Source organism: Sciurus carolinensis, chromosome 14, assembly GCF_902686445.1.
Source record: "Sciurus carolinensis chromosome 14, mSciCar1.2, whole genome shotgun sequence".
NCBI classification, from domain to species: Eukaryota; Metazoa; Chordata; class Mammalia; order Rodentia; family Sciuridae; genus Sciurus; species Sciurus carolinensis.
Window position 1 is genome coordinate 49,093,994 of NC_062226.1, and position 20,980 is coordinate 49,114,973.

At 38.1% G+C, this 20,980-nt stretch overlaps 2 pseudogenes; one reads left to right on the plus strand and one right to left on the minus strand.

Moving 5' to 3' along the window:
* Window positions 1-7,439: 7,439 nt before the first annotated feature.
* Window positions 7,440-10,244, plus strand: LOC124964108 (ATP-dependent RNA helicase DDX42-like; annotated as a pseudogene).
* An 8,312-nt stretch (window positions 10,245-18,556) lies between these two features.
* Window positions 18,557-19,006, minus strand: LOC124964110 (microtubule-associated proteins 1A/1B light chain 3B-like; annotated as a pseudogene).
* Between the last annotated feature and the right edge of the window lie 1,974 nt (window positions 19,007-20,980).

A 20,980-nucleotide genomic window follows, 5' to 3' on the forward strand; every position in this document is an offset into this window, starting at 1 on the left:
GAGATTTAAAATTTTTCTGGTGCTGGCGTTGTAGCTCAGTGGTAGAATCTTTCATAGCATGTGGGAGGCACTGGGTTTAATCCTCAGCACCACATAAAATTAAATAAATGAAATAAAGGTATTATGTCCACCTGCAAGTGAAAAAAAATTTAAAATTTTTTTTCTTGTGACATATATAGCTTCCAAATTTTCTACAGCAATTAGAAATTATTTTTATAGTAAAACATATATGAAAATATAATTCACAAGAAATAAGTGCCCTGAAATCTAAGCACACTAGGTGAAATATATTGATAGTTTTAGTTTATTACATACATTACATATACAAATTATTAAGCATTAAGAACATTATGTGACAGTCTTTACAGATTGGTGCATTTGAACCTAACATAAATTAGATACTACTGTCCACTATTGTCAAAATAGTCAAACTCTAGATTGAAAAAAAAACAAAAAACCTAGATTGGTTGGTCTCACTACCAGGCGTAGCGCCAGCCATCACATGCTGTTTCTTCAGTAACGTTCTTCAACTCCCCACCCCACCCTTACTTAACCCAACCATATTCCTTCATAGGATCACATACCTCTAGTTAGTGGAAAAGTACCTCTGCTTTAACATTCACTTGAACGGCTGGGTTCAGCTGCCGGTTGCTAGGTTTTTCTGTTCCTTTATTGAAAGACTGCCAAGCATTCTTTGGCAGGAAGAGAGATGATTCAACAAAGCTTTTTATTTTTTTCTTTCTCTCGAAAAGGGTTCATTTTTAAAACCCGAGGACATAGTTCACTGTATAGTCTGGTCATTCTTTCCACTAATTTATGACTTTACTACTGCTAATGACACAACTGTGATTATCTTAAAGAGTATTCTTTCAAAAGTGGTCTTTTATCCTTTTATCTAGGTTGCTTTTAAGACTTTTGCTCTGTGTTAAATTCTGCTGTTTCACTATCATTAAAGTTTATTTCTTCCAGTTTGGAATTTATTTTCCTTTTTGAATCTAAGTATTTAAGTTCTTCTATCATCTGGTAAACATTTCAGTCATTATATTTCCCTCTAATATTGCCTGTTGATCCTCCATTTCCTTTGCTCTTTCTATCTAGCACTCCTACTAGATTGTATGTCATTCCTTGTAGTCTGTTAACAAGTCCTGCAAATTTTCTCCTCCCTTCCCCTCTCCTCTCTTCCTCACCCACCTCACCTGTTTCTTACATTATGATAATTTCTTCAGGTCAGTTATCCAGTTAAGTAATTCTCTTACTATACACACACACACACACACACACACACACACACAAATCTACTTTTTAATGACTATGTTTTTCATTTCCATAATTCTACTTTGTTTGCAAAAATACATAACAAACCTTTTCTATTTTCTATTTTATCTTTTTATCATGTTTCTTCACCTTTTTTGGCATCTTAAACTTATTTGACACTTTGATCTGCTATCTTCTATCTTATCTGCTGACAGTTGTTCACAAAAGATTGTTCTCCTTTGGGTTTTATATTTTGGAAGCTTCATTTAAGCTGAGGTTTATGCATAAAAATCCTGTGTAGGCTGGGTTTTAGGTGAATCCATCCATAGCATTTCACTTCTGTTTGTTTCTATCAGGTCTCACACAAATATTACCAGTTTATAGCTGGTTTTTAAGTTAACTTCTTGGCATGGAAGTATAGGTGCTCACACCATGATTGAGATCCCTCATGTTTTAGGGCCCTTAGTAATTATTTTATGTAAATATCATCTATGCACTTCATAGAATGCTTGCTACACTTTAGCCAGAATATTTCACTTTTTGTAGTGAAAGATTATCATATTTTCTAGTCTTTCATATTCCTGAAAAAGGCAGTGATTTTAGGGGATTCTTTTTCAATTGGGGAGAGAACATCACCAACTTTAACTTTTTTTCAAGGTGTGTTGGCTTTAATTTTTGTCTTATATTTAAAATACAGCCATCTCTAATGTTGTCAAATGGTCATTCTACCAAAGACTCTATACAGATTCAATGCAATTCCAATTAAAATCCCAATGACGTTCCTCATAGAAATAGAGAAAGCAATCATGAACTTCATCTAGAAGAATAAGAGACCTTGAATAACCAAAGCAATCCTGAGCAGAAAGAATGAAGCAGGAGGTGTCACAATATCAGACCTTAAACTATACTACAGAGCAATAGCAACAAAAATAGCATGGTATTGGCACCAAAATAGACAGGCAGACCAATGGTACAGAATAGAAGACATAGAGACAAACCCACAAAAATACAGTTACTTCATAATAGACAAAGGAGCAAAAACATACAATGGAGAAAAGATAGCTTGTTCAACAAATGGTGCTGGGAAAACTGGAAATCCATATGCAGCAAAATGAAATTAAACCCCCCTTTCTCACCCTGCACAAAACTCAACTCAAAGTGGATCAAAGACTTAGGCACTACAACAGAGATCCTGCACCAAATAGAAGAAAAAGTAGGCCCGAGTCTTCACCATGATGGCTTAGGACAAGACTTCCTTAACAAGACTCCCAAACCACAAGAAATCAAAGCAAGAATCAATAAATGGGATGGATTCAAACTAAAAAGCTTTTTCTCGGCAAAGGAAACAATCAATAGTGTGAAGAGAGAGCCTACAGAGTGGGAGAAAATCTTTTCCACACACACTTCTGATACAGCACTAATATCCAAAATTTCTAAAGAACTTAAACTTTACACCCAAAACACAAAGAACCCAATCTATAAATGGGCCAAGGAACTGGACAGACACTTTACAGAAGAAGATATACAGGTGATTAATAAGTATATGGAAAAGTGTTCAACATCTCTAGTAATTAGAGAAATGCAAATTAAAACAAGTCTAAGATTCCATCTTACTCCAATTAGAATGGCTATTATCAAGAACACAAACAATAATAGATGTTGGCATGGATGTGGGAAAAAGGCACACTTTTACATTGTTGGTGGAGTTACAAATTAGTATAGCCACTCTGGAAAGCAGTATGGGGATTCCTCAGAAAACTTGGAATGGACCCTCCTTTTGACCCAGTTATCACACTCCTTGGTTTATACCCAAAATTCTTAAAATCAGCATATTACAGAGATACAGCCACATCAATGTTTAAAGCAGCTCAATTCACAATAGCTAGATTGTGAAACCAACCTAGATGTCCTTCAATTGATAAATGGATAAAGAGACTGTTATATATATACACAATGGAATATTATTCAGTCATAAAGAAGAATAATATTATGGCATTTGCAGATAAATGGATGGAACTGGAGAATATCATGCTAAGTGAAATAAGCCCAATCCCCACAAAAAAAAATGAAGGGCAAATGTTTTCCCAGATAAGTGCATGATGATACATAATGGGGGTGGGCAGGGTAGGGGGTGAGAGAAGAATGGAAGAACTTTAGATTACATAGAGGGAAATGAGAGGGAAGAGGGGGTGGGGGTATGAAAAATGGTGGAATGAGACAGACATCATGACCCTATGTACATGTATGATTACACGAATGGTATGAGTCTACATCGTGCATAACCATAGAAACGAAAAGTTGTACCCCATTTGTGTACAATGAATCAAAATGCAGTCTGTAAAATTTAAAAAAAAATTTAAAAATAAAATACGGCCATCTCACTAAGGAATAATGGACTGGTCATGACACTCGCTGTAAGATGACAATGTCTGAACAAACGTTGATCTCAGTGCTGCTCTAAGTGGGGAAAAAGAATTATATGCTGAAAATGTAGTGTTTAAAAATCCCTCATTTATCAACAACAATGACTAAAACAATCTTCACAAAGTAGATAACTCTTTCTGCCTCATTCTGGCTAATGTACATTGTTTTCTTTTTAGTGAATCATGATAGTTTGCTCATGCAATTCAACAATGACTGATATCTGTCTGCACTGATGGTAGAAAGTGACTCAGACACAATGTCTTGGCTTCTGGAGCAAAAGCTGCAGACAGGGGTCTTGCTGAAGGTGTGGAGGGGAGGCCAGAGTTCCTTGGGATAGGCTCCAGCAATGCAAACACCTGAAAAGGACTTTCTTCTCCCAGTGATTCTGCTCCGTGTTTCTCATCTCTTCTCTATGCAGAAGCATTTCCTTCTAATCCACACATGATGTTACCATCAAAGATATTTTAGAGACTGGTTCAGAGTTGGACCTGGAGAACGTTTTTTGATGTCGAGTCACATTTCAGGCTAACTTCTCCATAAAAAACAGAGATCATCCTTCTTTAGCAAGTGTAGGCACACCTCACCCAGGATCACTGGCAGCCGTCCCCTAAATACACTGTCCACTTATCCATCTTCGGAAAGCGTCTACAGTTGACATCATGTAACAAAGCAGGTTCCACTCAGTAAGACAAAGCAGACAGTCCTCCAGTCCTCCTTCCTCACTTGCAATCACTTTCAATTCGTGTTGGCCTTAATTTTTGTCTTATGCTTAAAATGCAGCAGAGCTCCATTTTGAGATATTTGTGCATCTAGTTGAATCAATCATCTCAACAGCTTTTTTATAATAAACTGTTTCGATTCTTTTCCATATGCCACATTATGGTTTATATCTTAGACGTCCCCCAAAAGTTCATGTGAGAGACAATGCAAGAAAATTGAGAGGTGAAATGGCTGAGTTGTGAGGGCCTTAATCTAATCAGTGCATTGATCTCCTGATAGGGATTAACTAGATAGTAACTATAGGCGGGTAGGGTGTGGCTGGAGGAGGTATGTCATTGGGTGTGTGCCTTTGAGGTACATGTTGTCTCTGGTGAGCGAGGGCTCTCTCTGCTTCCTAATTACCATGACCTGAGTTGCTTTTTTCCTCTATACCTTTCTCCCAAGGTGTTCTGCCTCAGCTCCACATAGAGCAATGGAGTTGGCTGTCTGTGGACTGAGACCTCTGAAACCACGGGCACCAAATAAACTTTTCCTCTTCTTAAATCGTTCTTGTCAGGTTTTTGGTCACAGCAGCAAAAATCCTGACTTAAAACACACACCTGGGGCTGGGGATATAGCTCAGTCGGTAGAGTGCCTTGCCTTGCAAGCATAAGGCCCTGGGTTCAATCCCCAGCACCACGAAAAAAAAACAAAAACATGCACCTGTGTCACTTTTGAAATTTATGTGTTTGTGGGGAATTCAGTTTTTATTCATATAATGACTAATTTCATTTTAAAGCAAATAAATATATAATGTATTGGCATTTCTCTGTTATCCCTAATCACTCATTTTCTTTTAAAGCTAGTAAATTCAGTTTTGTTAAGAGCCTTTAGAGGTAATACAACGAGTTTCAATTCTACTCACTTCTCCAGGCATTCTGAGTTCTATTCCTGAATCAAGTTAAATTGGTATAGGAAAACGATGTATATGCATGTATTAAGAACCCCTACTGAAAATATCTAAGATATTTTAGGGTTATAAATACATTATTGGATTGAAAAGGTTAGTTTAGAATGTCAATATGAATAAAAGTAAAATTCATGATCTTAAGTAAGTCCCTCCCAGGATTGACTTCATTGATTGTACAGTAAACTTGGAAGTGAATGATGTACAGTTATCATCAGGACATTTGTTCAGAGTTTTGGCTGCTTTGTGGTATAACACTCTTTATGTTTGGGGAATTCCTAAATTTTATGTGTAAGGTTGGCATGTACAATTCACTACAGCAGCTGAAAGTGCTGGATACTTATTTTCTCTTCCTCTTTTGCAGATAGGGCACAGGCACGCAACACAGGCTCTACCAATCAGAAGCTACTAGGTGGGAGCTGACTTTCCAGCTACAGGAAACAAGAGTTTGAGAGAACATCAACTGTGCAGAAAGGAGCAGTTTTATCTTCAGATCAATTCCAAAACATACTTCAGTGCATTTTCTTAACAGCTTAGCCTTGAGCCTATATCTCACCCATCCTGATAGATTCTATGAATATCCAAATGATAAAATTTACTTATGATTTTTTATTTTTGAACTCTACTTTTGTACTATGATTAGAGGATAAAGGCTCTTTAAAATTTGTTGAGGTATGATATGTATCCCAAAGCATCATCCATTCTTGTAAGTGTATCACGTGTTTTTTTGGGGAAAAAAAGCATATTTTGTTGTCAGTAGCTTTTGTTCTGTAACCAAAATACCTGATAAGAACAATTTCTAGGAGGAAAAGTTTATTTGGGTCATGGATTCAGAGGTTCAGTACGTGGTGGGCCAACTCCATTATTCTGGGACTCAGATAAGGCAGAACATGATGGTGAAAGGGTGTTGGGGAGGAAAGCTGCTTAGTTCATGACAGCCAGAGAGAGAGAGAGAGACAGAGAGACAGAGAGACAGAGAAGAGAAAGAGGAGGAGGAGGAGAAGGGAGGGAGGGGAGAGGAGAAGAGAAGAGAGGCGAGGTGGGGCTTTGGATGGACAGATATGGTCCAGGTCATGCCCCCAGTGACCAACTTCCTTCAGTTATGCCCCACCTGCCTGCATTTACCACCTAGTAATTCATGCAAATGATTAATCCAACAAATGGATTAATCCACCTATGAGGTTATAGCTCTCCTAATCTGATTATTTCACCTCTGCACATTCCTGTATTGCCTAACCCATGAGCTCTTGGGGGCACAGTTTTAGAGCCAAACTATATTTCTAATAATTACATATAGGATATGCTTAATCAACTTTGATAATTGTTCACATCTATATCTAACCTTGTTTGATGAATCAGTTACTAAGAGTGAAAAATAAAAATCTCAATATGTAGTTCTATAAATTTTGCTATGTAATTCTGTATTGAATCTGTAAATTGATTAGTGGAGTATTGACATCTTATCAATATTAAGTCTTCTGATTCATAAACATGGGATGTTTTCCCCTTTATTTACATCTTCTTTAAATCCTTTCAACAGTATTTTGTGATTTTGAAAATGTAATTGCTTTTTAAGTTGTGGCAAAAATCACATAATATAAAATTTATCATTTTGGTTTTTTGATAGTGCTGGGGATAAAATTCAGGGTCTTGTACGTCTAGGCAAGCACTCTACTACTGAGCTTTCAAATTTTTCATCTTAACATTTTAGATGTACAGTTTTAGTGGTTTTAATTATATTCATATTGCTGTGCTTCAGATTTCTCTCCAGAACTTCTTCATCTTGCACAACTCAAACTCTATATCCATTAAGCAATAAGTCCCTATTTCCTCCTCTCAAATCCTTGGCAACTACCGTTCTATTTTCTGTTTCTATGAATCTGACTAGTTAAGATACCTCCTATAAATGAAATCATATAGTATTTTTCTTTGCTTTTTTTCATGTATTCCTTTTTAGTTTAATTTTTCAAAAAAATTTATTGATTTTTTTTTTTTTAATTTGACACAGGGACTGGATGGGCCGAACCCTGCATACTTTGGGTGGTGGATTCTCTCCGTGCAGGCGGTAGTAGCAGCTTCCGCTGCTGCCATAGCAGCATATCATTGGCACCATGAACTGGAATAAAGGTGGCCCCGGCACTAAGAGGGGATTTGGTTTTGGAGGTTTTGCCATCAGTGCTGGGAAGAAGGAGGAACCTAAACTCCCACAACAGTCCCACAGTGCCTTTGGGGCAACTAGTTCGTCTTCTGGATTTGGAAAGTGAGCTCCACCACAGCTTCCTTCCTTCTACAAAACTGGATCTCAGTGAGCCAACTTTGATGAAGAAAATGCCTGTTTTGAAGATGAAGAAGACGACTCCAGCAATGTTGATTTACCTTACATTCCTGCTGAAAACTCACCTACCCGCCAGCAGTTTCATTCCAAGCCAGCAGATTCTGACAGTGATGATGATCCCTTGGAAGCATTTATGGCTGAAGTGGAGGATCAGACAGCTAGAGACATGAAGAGGCTTGAAGAAAAGGGCAAGGAAAGAAAAAATGTAGAGTATTTGAGATGACATTGAAGAGGAAGATGACCAAGAAGCTTATTTTCCATACATGGCAGAAAACCCAACTGCTGGTGTGGTTCAGGAGGAGGAGGAAGACAATCTGGAATATAATAGTGATGGAAAACCAATTGCACCTTCCAAAAATAATAATCGATCCTCTTCCTCCCATTGATCATTCAGAGATTGACTACCCACCATTTGAAAAAATTTTTTACAATAAGTGTGAGGAGATAACCAACCTCACTCCACAGCAGTTAATAGATCTCCGGCATAAGCTCAATCTCCAGGTTTCTGGTGCTGCACGTCCTAAACCAGGAAGTAGTTTTGCTCATTTTGGATTTGATGAACAACTTATGCATCAGATTTGGAAATCTGAGTACACACAGCCCACTCCAATACAATGCCAAGATGTGCCTGTGGCATTGAGTGGTAGAGACATGATTGGTATTGCCAAAACAGGCAGTGGAAAAACTGCAGCCTTTATCTGGCCCATGTTGATTCATATAATAGACCAGAAGGAATTGGAACCAGGTGATGGACCAATTGCAGTGATTGTGTGTCCTACTAGGGAGCTTGGTCAGCAGATCCATGCAGAATGTAAGCAGTTTGGGAAAGCATATAATCTTCCATCAGTGGCTGTGTATGGAGGAGGGAGCATGTGGGAGCAAGCCAAGGCCCTTCAGGAAGGGGCAGAGATTGTTGTGTGTACCCCAGGTCGACTGATCACATGAAGAAGAAAACTACTAATCTTCAAAGAGTCTCTTACCTTGCGTTTGACAAAGCAGATGGAATGTTCGATATGGGATTTGAGTACCAGGTTTGATCCATAGCAAATCATGTCTGTCCTGACAGACAGACTCTCTTATTCAGTGAAATTTTTCGGAAGAAGATTGAAAAACTGGCCAGAGATATCCTGATTGACCCTATTCGAATGGTGCAGGGAGTTATTGGAGAGGCAAATGAAGATGTGACACAGATTGTGGAGATTCTCCATTCTGGGCCTAGTAAATGGAACTGGCTTACCCGGTGTCTGGTGGATTTTACTTCTTCAGGCAGTGTCCTCCTTTTTGTTACTAAAAAAGCCAATGCTGAAGAGCTAGCCAATAACCTTAAGCAGGAGGGTTATAATCTTGGGTTGCTCCATGGGGACATGGATCAGAGTAAAAGAAACAAGATTATTTCAGACTTTAAGAAAAAGGACATCCCCGTCCTGGTGGCCACAGCCCATGGTCTGGACATTCCTTCAATTAAGACTGTCATTAACTATGATGTGGCACGAGACATTGATACCCATACTCATAGGGTTGGCCGCACAGGAAAAGCAGGCGAGAAAGGTGTAGCCTATACCCTATTGATCCCTAAGGACAGCAATTTTGCTGGTGACCTTGTCTGGAACTTGGAAGGAGCCAATTAACATGTTTTGAAGGAACTTCTCGATCTGGCAGTGCAGAATGCGTGGTTTCAGAAATCCCGCTTCAAAGGAGGAAAAGGCAAAAAGCTGAACATTGGTGGAGGAGAACTAGGCTGTAGGGAGCAGCCTGGTCTAGGCTCTGAGAACAGGGACTGAGGAAATAACAACAATGTAATGAGCAATTATGAGGCCTATAAGCCCACCACAGAGCCATGGGAGATCGGCTGACAGCAATGAAAGCAGCTTTCCAGTCACAGTACAAGAGTCACTGTGTTGCAGCCAGTCTAAGTAATCAGAAGGCTGGAAGCTCTGCTGCTGGGGCAAGTGGATGGACTGGTACAGGGAGCTTGAATTCTGTTCCAACTAATTCAGCACAGCAGGGCCATAACAGTCCTGACAACCCCATCCCCAGTGCTGCCAAGAGCACCCCAGGTTTTGGCAATACAGGGAACATCAGCAGTGCTCCAGTGACCTACCCTTCTGTCAGAGCCCAGGGAGTCAACAACACAGCTTCAGGAAATATCAGCCGAGAAGGAATTGGGAGTGGCAATGGGAAAAGAGAGAGATATACTAAGAACCGAGGTGGTGGCCATCACAGTCATGGCGAGAGTAGCAATCGGCGTGGTGATAGTCCACGTTCTGGAGATGGTGGTCGGCCTGGAGATGGATACCGCCGCTACCCAGAAAGCAGCAGCAGCCGCCATACTGATGGCCATTGGCACGGGGAGAACAGGCATGGAGGAAGTACAGGTCGGCATGGGGAGAGCAGGAGTGCAAATGACGGTGGGAATGGAGAAAGCAGGAAAGAAGGTTGTAATCCTGAAAGCAAGGTGGACCCCAAGGTGGACAGTAGCAAGATGAACAAGTGGACAGCAAGACAGATAAGACAGCAGATGGTTTCGCTGTCCCTGAGCCACCCAAGCGCAAGAAAAGTACATGAGATAGTTAGAATGCATGTGCTATAGCGTGAAATCAGGTGTCTTTAATTTTATTTCTAGAGAGACTTTGGTAACTAGGTGTCTCAGGGCTGCGTTAGGCCCAAGGTGTAAGACCCCCTGCCCTTAGTGGAGAGCTGGAGGGCAGAGGCATTACACCTTCATCTGAACCATGTTCAGATGTTCAGATGCTTTCTTGGGAAGTTGTTTTGGTCCCAGCAAGCAGTGAGAACTGGGTAGCTTCTTTTGGCTCTGGGTGAGTTTCTTAAGGGTAAGTGGAAGGTACTTTCAGAGAAAAGGGCCTTATAGGGCACAAAACTCACTTTTGTTTTATATAAGTAGCTTCTGTTTTTTACTAAAATGTCACCTTATAAACATCTATAAATTGAATTTCTTTTTCTTAGCTATATGGTCAAACAGTCCCCTTTTTAGGAATTTGTGTCTGCAAACTCAATCCATTGAGTTGTTAGGGATGTTTGGGAAGCAATTTGGTGCTTCCAGACATTCACGAGAGGGGAAATGTCCAATTCCAAACAAGAGTTGACACTCAGGTCCCCTAGCCAGGTTTGTAACCAGCCCCGAGACATGTATCCAGTCCTCAGACATGGAAGGCAGCCTTCTAGACCTAGGCTTTGAGATTTCCAGAGCCACTATGATTGAAGGGAAGTGATTGCTCCTGGAAAGGTTTCCAGGATTGCTCCAGGTCTGAGGTGTTGCTAAATTCAAACTTAAAAAAACAAACTCAACAACTTATCTTCTCCCATTTCATTGTATTTTTTTGAACTTGCTCCAATGGTAGAAATGTCTTTTGCTGAAATGATTTTGATGATTTTTGTTCTATCTTGTTTATAAAAGAAAAAGGAATACAGAAACTTCGAATTTTGTGAAAAAAAAATTTGACACAGAAACTCACTCAGTTGTTTAGGGTCTACATTGCTGAGGTTGGCTTTGCACTTGGGATCTTCTGCCTCAGCCTCCTGAGTCACTGGGATTATAGGGATATGCCACATGCCCAGCTCAGCTTTTTTTGTGTGTGTGTGACTGTTTTTCACTTAGCATAATGTCCTTAAGTTTTCTCCATTTTGTAAGATGTGACAGGATTTACTTCCTTTTCAAAGTTGAATAATATCTCACTCTAAATATATGCTGCATTTTGTTTTATCCATTCACTCCTTGATCCACCTCTTGGCTCCTGTGGACAATGCTTCAATGAATATGGGTTTGCAAATACCTCTTTGAGATGCCATTTTCCATTCTTCAGCATGTGTATCTAGAAGTGGGATTATTGGATCATACAATAGCTCTATTTTTAATTTTTTTGAGGAAAATTCATTCTCTTTTCTGTAGCAACTGTGTCACCATTTTGCATTCCCAATAATAATGTACAAGTGTTTCAGTTTCTCCACATCCATGATGTCATTTGATCATTTGTTATTTTCTGGCTTTTTTTTTTTTTTTTTTGTGCTAGAGATTGAACTCAGGGGCACTCACCACTGAGTCACATTCCCAGTTCTATTTTATATTTTATTTAGAGACAGGGTCTAAGTTGCTCAGTGCCTTGCTTTTGCTAAGGCTGACTTTGAATTTGTGATCCACTTGTCTCAGCCTTCCAAGTCATGTGCCACAGTGCCTGGCTTATTATCTGGCTTTTTAATAGGAGCCATATTAATGGATGTGCAGTGATATCTCAGTGTGATTTTTAAAAAAGGTTTTGAAAATTTCTTCTAATTAGTTATACATGACACCAGAATGCATTTTGATCCATCATACATAAATGGAGAATAACTTCTCAGTCATCTGGTTGTACATAATGTAGAATCACATCATCATGTAATCAAATATGTACATAGGGTAATAATGTTCGATTCATTCTACTATCTTCCCTACCCCTATATCCTCCTTCTTCCCTTCACTCCCCTCTACCTAATCCAGAGTATCTCAATTTTTCCCTAGCCCACCACCATGCTTATTGTGTGAATTAGCATTCACATATCAGAGAAAAAACATTAGTCCTTTGGTTTTTTGGGATTGGCTTATTTCACTTAGCATGATATTCTCCAACTCCATCCCTTTAATGGCAAATGCCATAATTTCATTCTTCTTTAAGGCTGAGTAACATTCAATTGTGTATATGTATCACATTTTCTTTATCCTCCCATCTGTTGAAGTGTTTTAGTTAACTTTGCTTGCTGTGACTAAAATACCCATAAAAGAGCAACTTAAAGGGGGAAACGTTTATTTGGGCTCACAGTTTCAGAGCTTTGGTCCATAGTTGATTGACTCCACAGCTCTGGGTCTAAGGAAACCATTTATGTGTTTCTAGGAATTTGTCCATTTTATTTAGATTGTCTAATCTGTTAGCACATAAGTTTTGTAATATGCCTTTAAAATCATTTTTATTTAATATTTTTGATAGATCCCCTCTTTTCTAATTCTTGTAATTTGAGTTCCATCTCCCTTGTCTTTATTATTCTTCTAAAGGTTTGTCAATTTTGTTGATATTTTTTAAAAAAACAGTGTTTGGTCTTGTTGATTTTTTTGATTGTTTTCTAGTTCATTAGTGTATGCTCTAATCTACTGTTTATTTCCTTCTGTTTGCTTTAGGTTTACTTTACTCTTCTTTCTCCTGTATCTTAAAAAGGAAGGTTTTGAAGTCTTTTTTCTCTCTTTTTTGGGGGGAAGGGTATATATTTTATTTATTTCTTCTAATTAGCTATATGTGACAATAGAATGCATTTTGACACAAACATAAATGGAGTATAACTTCTCATTCTCTGGTTGTACATGATGTACCCAGGTCATGTAATCATATATGCACATAGGGTAATATTGTCTGATTCATTCTACTATCATTCCTAGACCCATGCCTCCTCCCTTCCCTTCACTCTACTCTGTTTAGTCCAAAATACCACTATTCTTCCCCCATACACTCACTTATTGTGAACTAGCATCCCCATATCAGAGGAAATATTTGGCCTTTGATTCTTTGAGATTGGCTTATTTCACGTAGTATAATATTCTCCAGTTCCATATTTTTACTTGCAAATGCCATAATTTCATTCTTCTTTAAGGCTCAGTAATATTCAATTGTTTATATATACCACATTTCCTTTATCTATTTTTCTGTTGAAGGACTCCTAGGTTGATTCTCTAGTTTAGCTATTGTGAATTGAGTTGCTATAAACATTGATGTGGCTGCATCACTGTCGCATGCTGATTTTAAGTCTTTTGGGTATAAACCGAGGAGTGGGATAGCTGGGTCAAATGGTGGTTCCATTCCAAGTTTTCTGAGGAATCTCCATACTGCTTTCCAGAGAGGTTGCACCAATTTGCAGTCTCACTAGCAATGTATGAGTGTACCTTTCCCCCAGCATTCTTGCCAACTTTTATTTTTGCTTGTCTTCTTGATCGCCATTCTGACTGGAGTGAGATGGAATATCAGTGTACTTTTGATTTGCATTACTCTAATTGCTAGAGATGTTGAACATTTGTTCATATATTTGTTGATTGATTGTATTTCTTTTTCTGTGAAGTGTCTTTTTTCAGGTCCTTAGCCCAATTATTGATTGGGTTATTTGATTTTTTGGTGTTGAGTTTTTTGAATTCTTTATATATCCAGGAGATTAGTGCTCTGTCTGAGGTTCATGTAGTAAAGATTTTCTCCCATTCTGTAGGTTCTCTCTTAACATGGATTATTTCCTTTGCTGAGAAGAAGGTTTTTAGTTTGAATACATCCCATTTATTGATTCTTGATTTTACTTTTTGTGCTTCAGGGGTCTTGTTAAGGGAGTCAGTTCCTACACTGACATGGTGGAGATTTGGGCCTACTTTTTCATCTATTAGGCACAGGGTCTCTGTTGTAGTGCCTAAGTCTTTGATCCACTTTGAGTTGAGTTTTGTGCAGAGCGAGAGGGGTTTAATTTCATTTTGCTGCATATGGATTTCCAGTTTTCCTAGCACCATTTGTTGAAGAGGCTATCTTTTCTCCAATGAATGTTTTTGGAGCCTTTGACTAGTTTGAGATAACTGTATTTATGTGGGTTTGTCTCTGTGTCTTGTATTCTGCACCATTGGTCTACATGTCCTTTTTTGTGCGAATACCATGCTGTTTTTGTTACTGCTGTGTAGGATAGTTTAAGGTTTGGTATTGTGATGCTTTCTTGCTAAGGATTGCTTTATCTATTCTGGGTCTCTTATTTTTCCAAATGAATTTCATGACTGCTTTTTCTAGTTCTATGAAGAATGTTATTTGGATTTTAATAGGAATTGCATTATATCTGTATAGAGCATTTGGTAGTATGGCCATTTTGACAGTAATTTTAAACATGTTTTAGATGCTTATTTATATGTGGTGCTGAGAATCAAACCCAGTGCCTCAAACATGCTAGGCGAGTGCTACACTCGCCACTGAGCCACAACCCAGCCGCCACATTGACAGTATTAATTCTGCCTATCCAAGAGCATAGGGGATCTTTCTATCTTCTACAGTCTTCTTCAATTTCTTTCTTTAGTGTTCTGTAGTTTTCATTGTAGAGATCTTTCACCTCTTCTCTTAGATTGCTTCCCAAGTATTTTATTTTATTTTATTTTTTGAGGCTATTGTGAATGGGTAGTTTGCCTAATTTCCCTTTAAGTGGATTCATCCCTTATGTATAGGAATGCATTTGATTTATGGGTGTTAATTTTATATCCTGCTTTTTGGCTGAATTCATTTATTAGTTCTAGAAGTTTTTTATAGAATAATGTCTTCCACAAAGAGTGATAGCTTGAGTTCTTCTTTCCCTATTTATATTTCTTTAATTTCTTTCATTTGTCTAATTGTACTGACTAGAGGACTATGTTGAATAGAAGTGGTGATAGAGGGCATTCTTGTCTTGTTCCAGTTCTTACAGGGAATGCTTTCAATTTTTCTCCATTTAGAATGATGTTGGCCTTGGGCTTAGCATAGATAGCTTTTACAAAGTTGAGTATGGGTCCTACTCTCCCTAGTTTTTCTAGTGATTTGAAAATAAAGGGGATGCTGTGTTTTGTCAAATGTTTTTTTCTTCATCTGTTGAGATGATCACATGATTCTTGTCTGTAAATCTGTTGATGTGATGGATTATGCTTATTAATTTCTGTATGTTGAATCATCCTTGCATCCTTGAAATGATCCTCACTTGATCATGGTGCACTATTTTTTTAGTATGTTTTTGTACACAATTTTCCAGAATTTTATTGAGAATTTTTGCATCTATGTTCATCAGGGATACTGATCTGAAGTTTTCTTTCATTGACAAGTCTTTGTTTGGTATAGTATCAGAGTGATAATAGCTTCATAGAATGAGTTTGGAAAGGTTCCCTCCTTTTTTGGTTTTCTCTCTCTTTTCATTATCTCCTCATGGAATATTTTGTTGAGAATGCTCTGTAGTGCAGGCTTTCTAGCTGTGAATTCTTTTAACTTCTTTTTATCATGGAAGGTTTTATTTCATTTTTAAATCTGAAGCTTAATTTTGCTGGATATTAAATTCTTGTCTGGCATCTATTTTCTTTCAGAACTTGGTGTATGTTGTTCCAGGACCTCCTAACTTTGAGGGTCTGGGTTGAGAATCAGCTGAGATCTGACTTGGTTTCCCCCTATATATAATCTGATACTTTTCTCTTATTGTCTTTAAAATTCTGTTCTTATTTTGTATGCTAGGCATTTTCATTATAATGTGCCTTGATGTGAGTTTGTTGTAATTGTGCATTTGGAGTCCTGTAAGCCTCTTGTATTTGATTTTCCATTTCATTCTTCAGGTTCGGGAAATTTTCTGATATTATTTCATTGAAAGATTGTGCATTCCTTTGGTTTATATCTCTGTGCCTTACTCTATCCTGATAAATCTTAAATTTGGTCTTTTCATGTTATCCCATAATTCTTGGAAGTTCTGTTCATGGTTTCTTACTATCTTCTCTGTGTGGTCAACTTTATTTTCAAGGTTATATAATTTGTCTTTGTTGCCTGAGGGTCTGTCTTCCAAGTGGTCTAGTCTGTTGGTGATGCTTTCTATTGAATTTTTAATTTGGTTTATTGTTGCCTTCATTTCAAAGATTTCTGGTGTTTTTTTTTTTTTCATAATCTCTATCTCTTTATTGAAGTGATTTTTTGATACCTGTATTTGCTTCATTACATCATCCTTTACTTTGCAGATCAGTTTAACTATGTACATTCTAAGCTCCTTTTCTGACAGAAAATTCTTCCACTATGGTGTTGATGGATTGTTTTTGGAGTGTCGTGGTTTGTTTGGGGAGATTTGTTCTCTTGCTTTTTCATGTCGTTTGTGTGTCAACCTTTCTAAGAGTATGGATCTGAGGCAGTATGGTTTCTACCCTGTGGGCTTATAGCATCTCTGAAGGTTTCACTATTTAGTGGAAGACAAATAATAACACCAAACAATGCAAACAATACACAGCATTAAACCAAATAGTTCCTACTATTACTTCTATAATGTTAATTATTACAATAAACAGAAATGATGTGATCAGTTGTTGCCTATAATAAAAACAGCTTGTTTGCAAAAGGTTTTACATTTTCAAATGGCAGACAGGGAAAGAACAGAAGCGATATAGATGTGATTGTTATGAGGCAGTAGTAGAGAAGACAGAAATAAAATATTAAAGGAAGAATGAAAGAGAGATCAATAGGGATTGACTGTTAGCAGAAGAGAGAATCAAGGCAAACAGGTAGGTAGGAGAAACTATATATAAAGCAAAAATTGAAATAAAAGAATTAAAAATAAAAGAATACAAAACAAATCCAACATACTAATCAAACATCCTAGTTCAGAAAAAACTAATCCATGTAAAATAACTGGCTTCAAAAATGCTAGATATGAGAAGAAAAAATATAGGAAACTATATAAATGTCCATGTACCATTAAGGTCACAAATAGTGAAAAAGAATTAAAAAAAAAAAGAAAGAAAAGAAAAAAATTTTGATGAAAAGTTAAAGAATTCTTTCAGTTGGAGTTCAAAATATTTTCAGCTTCTCTTCTCAGCAGTTTTAGGTGGGTCTTCTGGAGTGTGATGCTCCACCCTCTGGATTGCTGGAGTGAGGGAGGTCATCCCACAGGTGGAGTTCCTGGAGGTAGGGCTTAGCCTTAGGCAGGCTCCAGGCTCTTCACTGAATGCTAATTTGTCTGGAGACTTTAAATCTGCTCACCTCCAGCACCCAGTACTTGCTGGTGCATGCTAGAATACTTTATTCCAGGGCTTGCCTGGGTTCCATTATGTGGTGGGGGAGCCAATTCTTAGTCCCCTATGTCACCCACATTTCCTGGACTCAGGTTCAGTCTCCACACAATTTCTCCCACTCTTTCGAGTTCCTGGTCAGATGCATCTTCCTCACAGATCCTGCAAGCAGTCAGATTGGAGGGGGTGGGGTAGAGCCAGGTGGATTTCCGTGACCAGTTGTCCCCTGTGTGAACCTCTCTCGACGTTTGATTTTCTTCTGGTCACTTAAGCACTCTCTATGTCATGTAGCATATGTCTACTGGACCTGTATTTCAGTTCAAACTTGGGTTTGCCAGGAATAGACTTTCTTCTTAGCTGGTTGCTGCACCTCAGCTGCAAAATGTTTCCTTCCTTTGTCCTCTGCATGCTGCCTGGAGATATGGTGGATTCTTTCTCCACGCGTGGATATCATGCAGGGAGTCCTTCAGGTTTGTTGGGCAATGTCCTTGGTCTCTAAATGCTTCCTCTGTACCCAGACACACCTTGGGCCTCCCAAAAATACGCTCACAGAAGATCTCTCTAGCTGGAGCTTCCAGCCCAGCTCTGACAGAGGCTGTATGCTGGGGACTTTTTCCTTATTTTATTATATCCAACTTCCTGTATCCCTGCTCTAATTTGAATGCCCAGTTTTAGGTTCCAATATAATCCCCTTGCCCCTTTTTTTGTTCACCCACCCTGAGGAGAAGCTTTCTTGGTTTCACGCCACTGAGCAGCTAAGAAGGCTTCCTCTTCTTTTCTGCCATCTTGGATTTCCTCTTCTTTCTTTCTTTCTTCTCTCTCTCTCTTTTTTTTTTTTTTAAACTGGCAACTTAGGACTCGAAAGTATTTTATTTTTAAACTTCTAAAATTTGGAAACAAGATGCCTAGGTCAAATAATATAGTTTCCAAAGCTGAGCGTGCTCAATTGGAGTTCCATTTTTCTGCTTGAAATACAAAAACTCCTAAAGCTCCTAGGTGGAACATAACTGCTCTGATGGCCTGTGACTAGATGAACTCATCAGTCTCAGTTGGTGACATCCCTTTTTCTACTTGGCAATTAAAAAGCTGACACAGGACCCTAGTCTTACAGTGCTGTCCTGCTCCCGAACGTCTCCTGGGAGGCATACACCATGTACAGGAAGCCGCCCTCGTCCTTCTCACTCTCCTACACTCGGACCCGGGCGTGGACACGCTCACCATGCTGTGCCAGTTCACCAAGAGGAAGAAGGCCTCGTTTGCGTTGAGCTGCAAGCGCCTTCTGATCATCTTGATGAGCTCGCTCATCGTGGTCGGGCACGAGGAACTTGGTCTTGTCCAGGACGGGCAGCTGCTTCTCGCCCTTGTATATTTCTAATATCACCGGGATCTTCGTGGGATGCTGCTCTCGGATGAGGCGCACATCTTCCACTCTCTTGGAAGGTGCAGAGCTGCTTGAAGGTCTTCTCCGACGGTTGCGCTGGAGGCCCCAGGCTCGGCGGCAGCGGGTCCGACTCCGGCGACGGCGACTTCCCTTGTCTTTATTCTTTCTTAACATAGGCATTTACAGATAAAAAATTTTCTTTGAAGACTGCTCTTGCGCAGCCCATGTTTTTGTATGTGTGTTTACTTTCATTTATCACAAAGATTTTTCTAATTTGACCCTTTCCTCTTTGATCCTCTGGTTATTTAGGAATGTGTTGTTTAATTTCTACATATTTATAAGCTTTGATTTCCTTCTTGATTTCTAGTATTTTTCTGATTGAAAAATTTTATATGATCTCTATCCCTTTAATAGTTTATTTCTACCCACCACACTTCAAATTTATTGAGGTTTCTTTTACTGCCTGTGGTCTGTCCTGGAGAATGTTCTAGGTATACTTAAGAAGTTCATATTTCACAGTGTTCTAGAAATATGTTAGCTCTAGTTGGTTTGTAGTATTGTTCAAATCTTCTATTTCTTTGTTTATATTCCAGCTAGTTCTTCTATCCTATTCATTACTGAAAGTGGGCTATTGAAATCTCTCAAACTATGATAGTTGCCTTATATATTTCTCTTAATTTCCCTTAATTCTGCTTCATGTATTACTATGCCCTTTTATGAGATGCCTTTGTGTTTTTGTTATATGTCCCTCATGTTTTGACACTGTTATCATTTGAAAAGTGTCTCTATTGCTAGTAACATTTTCAGTGTTTATTTTTCCAACATAAGTATAGGCACTCCAGTTTTCTTGTGGCTGTTATTTGCATAATAAATCTTTTCATATTCTTTTACTTTAAATCTATTTGTATTTTGAATCTAAAGCATGTTTTTGATCCTGAAATGAAAGATATACTGCAGCCTGACGTATATATCTTATCCTAGACCTAAAGCTGGAACCATCCTGGGGGGATGACCTCTGATGGCCAAACCTAAGCCACCCCAAGCTCCTAGGGAGAACACGAGGATACTGCTTTATCTAGCCACAGTATCTTCATACAAATGGTGAACATGATGATTTGCTATCAGAATAAATTGAAATATATATATGTACAAATATATATGTGTGTATATATATATATATATATAAAATATATATATTTAAACAGTCTTTGCCTTTTGATTGAATTATTTGATCTGGTCACATTTAATGGTATTAATATAGACATAGATTTATGTCTGCCATTTTATGTCTCCTGGTGTCTCATGTCTTTTTAATCTTTCTAGCTATCCTTTATTTTTTTTATTTTTATTTTTTTGCAGTAAATGAACATTATATCAGGTAGCATTTTTATATCTTTAAGATTTTTCCCTATATGGATTCTTAGTAACTTCCTTAGTGTTTGCTCTAAGGCTTAAAATGTACATTGCAATTCATTAGAATCAGCTTCAGGTTTATATTAATTTTTGAGAGATTAAGAAACATTACTCTCATGTAGCTCTATTCCCTTTCCTTTGTGGTTGTATATATGATAAGTCTATAAATGTTACAAACTCAACAATACATTCTCACATTATTAATATGTATCTTTTAAACTAGCTGAGAGAAGAAAGGAGACCAAATACGTTTATAACTTTTGTTATATTAATGTTGTCTTTTTAAAGTTATTTTATTTGTTCTAATTAGTTGTACATGACAGAACGCATTTATACATTTGACAGATCACAAATAAGAGTGTAATCTCTCATTTTTCTGATTGTACATATTGCAGGATCACATCAGTCATGCAGTCATACTCAGTCACACACGTACACGAGGTAATACTGTCTGTTTCACTCTATCATTCCTACCCCCATACCTCTTCCTCTTCCTTCATTCCCCTCTACCTAATATAATGTAACTCTATTCTTCCCTATCCCTAACCCTTATTGTGAATTAGCTTCCACATATCAGGGAAAACATGTAGTTTTTGATTTTTATCCCTACTATTTCTCTTTATTTGTTCTTATGTATACGAGTTGCCATCTGGAGTAATTTCCTTAGCGTAACACAGCATTGTTCTTACCCTCATGTGGTATTATAGAAGAAACAGATTGTCTCTGTGATGATAA